Source organism: Carlito syrichta, unplaced genomic scaffold, assembly GCF_000164805.1.
Source record: "Carlito syrichta isolate Samal-C Ts95f unplaced genomic scaffold, Tarsius_syrichta-2.0.1 Scaffold302360, whole genome shotgun sequence".
Taxonomy (NCBI): domain Eukaryota; kingdom Metazoa; phylum Chordata; class Mammalia; order Primates; family Tarsiidae; genus Carlito; species Carlito syrichta.
In genome coordinates, this window is record NW_007246456.1 from 82,772 (window position 1) to 89,138 (window position 6,367).

Here is a 6,367-nt window from a genome sequence, read left to right on the forward strand (position 1 = left end):
ATAAAGTTAAGTAGTTATGGTTATTGCTGACAAAAGATGCAAACATTTCTAAAATATTTAAGATGGTTTATTCTGAGCCAAATGTCAGAGACCCAGTCGTGTGACACCATCCCAAGAGCTCCTGAGAAGATGTGCCCAAAGTGGTTGAATTACAGCTTGGTTATTTACATCTTAGAAAGACAGAAGTTACAAAAAAAGTAAAAATTAATATATGTGCATTTTGCATTGATTCAGCCTGGGAAAGTCAAACATCTCTTCTCAGGAGCTTGCAGGTCATTGATGAATTCAAAAATTTTCTTTGTCTAAGGAATTTTGAAATCAGTGAAGGAAATGCCACTGTTGAGCTGAGAGGAAATTTCTGGATTTGTGGGTGGCAACCTTGAAAGAGAATAGATAATGAACTAAACATCTAGCTCCTTTGTGTACCCCTGAGAAATTCCTCAAGAGATGACTTTGCAGGGTGATAAAATATCTTTATTTCCTTCTTTGCTTCTTATGTGATGTGATACCACAGTCAGATTGAAAAGTAACTCACATTATAAAAGGTTAATAAAAACCTGTCTCCTCAGGTGCGTGAGTTAGGAATTTGACAAGAGAGAGAAAAAAATACAGTTTAGTCTTCATTATGTTCATTTTCTTAATATTTGAATTTCTAAATTAATTCCAGGGCAGCCAAAATTCCCACTGTGAACAATGATGTGATATATTTTAATTCTTAATTTCATAGGGCTCACAAGTGCAGCTGTAAGAAACAGAATAAACAACTATAATAGGACATAGTAAGAACAATAATGTTAATAAATCCTTGGCCCAAAAGTGGTACCAAGGTTGTGAGTTTGAGAAACCTCAGAAGATATGATCTTTGAAATAAGCATAGAAGAAATAGTAGAAAATTTGCAAATAGACTAAAAAGAGAGTATTTCTGGCAGAGAAATGACCCTGTGAAAAGAAGACATCAGGAAGCATGGTATATTTAAAAGCCACAGATAGTTCAGTGTGAACTTGAAAAGAGGAACCGATTCTTAAGACGCTTGTAAGAATTGACAGTCATTCAAGTATGTGGACCAGAAATATATGTTCAGTTTGGACACAATAGCTCAAAATTACTTGAAAATACAGAAAAGAGAGAAAATCATACAAGATAAAGAGGTGTTAAGTGTACATTCACTCTTTCTGAACCATGATTTATCAGGGAAAACTCAGTAATGTCAAGCAATCAGTTCAGTAAGCATATTATGCACTTGGTAACAAAATGATAATTTTTGGTCCTTGTTAGGTTAAAATATATCCCAACAGGGCCTCAAAAATTTTAGGTCTGACCTGTTGGGTGGGGTTGTGTCTGGTGTGCAAGATCCAGTGCCACGTAAAAGATGCAAAGAATTGCACAGAAGTTAGATTTAAAAATATAGTTTATTCAGAAAGTAAATTAGAGGGAGAGAGAAAGAGAGAGAGAGAGAGAGAGAGAGTGAAGATTCACCTCCTCAAGGTAGGGGAGGGAGACCAAAGCTTAGGAAACCAGGTGGTAGTCATAGCTCAAGGAGCACATGGTCATACCAGAGTTTAGTAAAGCTCTGGTGAGTGGTCACTAGCAGTTAAGTCCTTTTAATCCTTCCCTTTGATAGGGCAAGGTCATTAAGATGATTGGGTGGTGGTCTGCTCCACATCATCGTGAAGGGACAGATAAGTTCTGGTACTGATGTCAGGTGATGGGAAGCCAGTAGATGGGTGAGTTAGTCACATGATTACTGCCATGGTGTTGGGGTTCTCTGTGTCACAAATGTCAAAAAGGCCTGATTGGGGTAAGTTGGGTCTTATGGGTGGAGGCAAGTACTTGAAATAGAAAAGCTAATTAGTACAATACAAGCTGGGAGGGGCTTGTAAAACAATTATCAATAACTACCTCTGAAAAACCAGTTCTGTCCTTTGCTAGTGATTAGAAGATAAGTTAAGTGAACTGCTAGAAAAACATGAGATTTGGGCAATGTTTAAATGATTGCTCATTGGGTATATTAAATCCATGTTATGTCCTTTCAGTTCTGTAGATAGAAAGACTTTCCTAAATATCTGTGATCTTTCACCTGGAAGGTACAATGTATCCAAAGGTTTGGCTCATTATTTTTATATGTAATGGCATTTTTAACAGCCAGAATAGAATTTCCTCAAGCTAAGTGTCTTTCTCTATAGTTTTTGGTCCATGACTCAGCAAATCAAAAGCTTGTATAGGTGCATTCAAGATTACTATTAAGAGATGAAAACCTTTTCTTTTTTCGTCCAATGTAATCAATGAATATAGTTTCCATGGTTATAAATCTTGTGACTGGGCTAAATTTGAACAATGAAGTTAGAATGAGGTTGGTTTATGAGAACTACAAAACTCTCCTGGCATGTACAGCTTCATCTATTTCCAGGCATTAAGGACTTGAACAAATTCTAGTGTAGCTTTTATCTGCCCAATACTATGTTCCTAAGATGACCTTAGAACCCCTTAAAATGCCTGCCTGAGAAAGCTTACTGCTGCCAAAAGAGTTTATTGTTTTTCCCAGTCAAAACCTGACTAAAGATCCCTGACTTTCCTTTTCTTAGAATATTTACAATTATAAATATTTTCTCTGTTCCTTTGAGATGTAAATCTTCTACCATAAGGCAATGTCTACTCAAAGACCTGGGAGCCATCTCTTTCAAATGCAAACATCTAGGTAAATAGCTCTCCACTCTCCCAGTTTCCATGGGAGGGTCAAAGCCTAACTTCAGTGAGTACCTTTTCCAAATTTTGAAAAGACTATCTTCTGTCTTAAATATATGAGAAATGTGTTTCTCCTCCAGATAAGTGAAATTAACAAACCAGTGACTAAAAAGCTCAATCATATTTCAGATAGTATAGCACTGTTTTAGCATGACTACAGATGAGAACACTATCTATGAGTAGCAGGGTCTTTCCATATCTATGGTAAAATGAAAGCCTTTAAGCTTTGTTTTTAGCCATTAATATATAGCTGCGATCTGTCTCCTAGCCAAACACAAGCATGTTAGGGTATGGGTGTGGGGGTCTCTGAGAGCACTTATGCAACAACAGAAGATCCAGTGTCCTCTAGTAACTCATGTCCTTTTCACATACTTTTAAATAACGTAATTTGACAGTAACCTGAGGGGAACATCTCTAAGCCCTATGCTATGACTTGAATGTGGTTTGCTTGTCCCCATCAAATCTCATATTGACATTTGATCCCCAGTGTTGGAGATGATACCTAATGGAAGATGTTTGGGTCATAGGTGCAGATCAATCATGAATAGATAATACCCTCCCTCGGGGTGAACTGTCATTTAAAAATCCCTGGCAACTCTCCCCTTTCTCTCGCTTCCATTTTTGTCATTTGATCTGTATATAAGTCAGCCTCCTTTTGTCTTTTAACATGCTTGGAAGCAGCTGGAGGCCCTCACTGGGTGCAGATTCTGGTGTTGTTCTTCTTGTATAGTCTGAAGAATCATGAGCCAAATAAACCCTTTCTTTGTTAATTACCCAGTCTCTGATATTCCTTTATAGCAACTTATACTGAACTAAATCATTGTGTCTTCCCACCACTACAGATGCACACTCCTCCTCATGGCTCAGTCTTCATAGGTACTTCAAAAGGAGCTGATGCTCTCAGAAGCTGAGCACAGTGAAAATCATAATAAAAACATTGCGATATTTTAAAAAATGGTAACATGACATATACCAGTTTCATATTATTTTTGTTTCTCCATCTATAGAAGAAATGGTATTTTGTCTTATTTATTTGAGAATAAAATGTAATGTTATTGTTGCGGGAACACAGAGAGGCCATGACACCGAGGCTATCTTAGGAAGTAGCAGATTTATTAGTGCCAGCACAACACAGCAGGCTAATGGCTCCCAGGCTGAGCACACTGCAGAGGGACGAGAAGGGTCTTATACCTTAGTTTGGGTAAGGGAGGGCGTCAGGTTGTGTCACTATACATTTTCTTTGGAACTTACAAGGTTGTACTTAGTAAAACCAGATTTTCAAAGAACAAATGGTTTCCAGGATATGCATAACAAGCAGGGGTTGTAAACTGATAACTTCACAAAGAGAGGATTTGGGTTAAGGTTGTGAATTGGTTACTATCTTACATTTCCAGGAAAGCCATCTTTGGCTATTTGGTTTTCTCAAACAAAACCTGTCCAGCAGGTTTCTAGAGTTTGCAGATTGATCATTAAAAGGAATATTGTAACTCTTATCAGCCCCTCTCTGCCACATTATAGCTGTGTAAAATGCAATATAATGCATAAAAAAGAGGTCCACATTTTATTAATAATTTTAATACCAAATTAGGTAATATAGTCAGTAAAAAGTAATTATCTGTGCACATGTGTGCTTTATGCAAAAAAGGGACTCCTCTTCTCCATGTACAATCATTGAGAATAAAATTGCTCTAGTAGGGTATTTCATTTCTAAGCATGACTGGTGCTTTGGTTTTAATGCGTCCTTTCTAAAATTAAAGTGTTGTCAAAATGATAGTATTAACAAGTGGGGCCTTGAAGAGGTGATGAGGCAATGAAGCATCCTCCCTTGTGAGTGGTAATTAAGGCTTTTAATTTAAAAAGTCTTCAGGAAGTTAGGCTTACTGGCCCGTCCACCTTCTACCATGTGAGGGCACAGTGTCCCTCTCCTACAGAGGATATAGCAACAAGGTGTCATCTCCGAAGAAGAGATAAGCCCTCACTAGACAACCAAACTTGCTGGTGCCTTGATCTTGGACTTCCTGGATTCCAGAATGGAGAGAAAATAAATCCTGTTCCTTAGAAAGTACCCAGTTTCAGGTATTTTGTTATAGTAGCACAAAACTGTCTAACACAGCTAGTATTCAAAAAGGGCAAACGCAGCAGATAATGTATTTAAATATAAATTTCATGTGTTTTGAAAGAAAATTAACTAGAGTGTGGGAGCCTTTTGGAGAAATTTTAGAATGAAAACTTAGCTACTATTTGCATAATTCTCATATTTTAGGAACAGAAAATAATGATCATTAGTCATTGCTCTGTTTTTGAGACAATACATGTTTATTCAATGTAATAGATGAGATTTCTAAAGTTTTTTGATTTTGTTTTTTATTTCCTTCAGAAACCTAACACCCAGACATGCGCTAGGGGGGGAATATCAATAATTCTATCATCAAATATATTGTACTGTATTGCTCAATAGAGAGTGAGAAGATTTGACAGCATCATACTTGTTCTGAGAAGTTGTGCCTCACATATTGGTTCAGATGTTAAAGAAAAAATGTGGTACATATACAAAATAGAATATTAGGCAGCCATAAAGAAGGACAAACATATGGACTTTGCAGCAACTTGAATGGATTTAGAGTCAATAATGCTCAGTGATCTATCACAGAAACAAAGAACAGAGTACCACATGTTCTCACTCATAAGCAGACCCTGGACATTTATTATAATACTATAAAAAAGGGATTGGCCGTAGTGGGATACTGCCAAAGTGAGGGAGGAAGGACACAACATCAGTAAGGGTACCTGATCTCAAGCCAGGCAAAGTGGGGACCAAAGGGAGGCCCCAACTTTACTTGGACAATGTCCACTTGTATACCTAATCCTGAATTGTACCCCACATCTTTAAGATTAAATAAATAAATAAATAAATAAATAAAAGTAATGAAAGAGACTCCCAAAATAATGATTTGAAGATTTTATTTCTGTAAATTATTTCTCATTCCATTTATTATTACTGAAATCCACTGATCACTTTTTATCACCACAAGTTAGTTACTAAATGATAATGTTCTCACTTTATTCCTCTCATGTGCTAAATGTGTTATTAAAAAAAAGAAAACAGTAACAAAATTGGTAATGATGCAAGGATACAAAAAAGCATGGATCATTACAGGAAGAAACCCTAACAATTATTTTAAATAAACTGACAACCAAGGTTGGGCACGAAAAATAAAACAAAACAGAAAAAAATAACTTATATCATTATAAGTTATTTAATTTGTTACTTATTAAAAATAATTAGTTATATGCTCAATTTATATCAAACATACATTCAGGTGATTTGATAATTAAACTTGATCATAAAAAATAAAAAAGATTTATTTAATCATTATTCTTTTGAGGGGAAAATTATTGATGACTGAATCTATTTATATATATTATTGCCTCTAGAACTTTTCTACTAGTGGAATTGTTACTTTACAGGTTACAACAGTTTTTAACTTTCAAATTATATTATTATGTATATAGGAATATTTATTTTATTAAACATCTTGGTCAAAAGAAAACTTCATTTTGAAAGGCATTACCTTAATACTACAATGTAAATGCTTTTGAAGGGAGAAGATGGGGAAATGAATG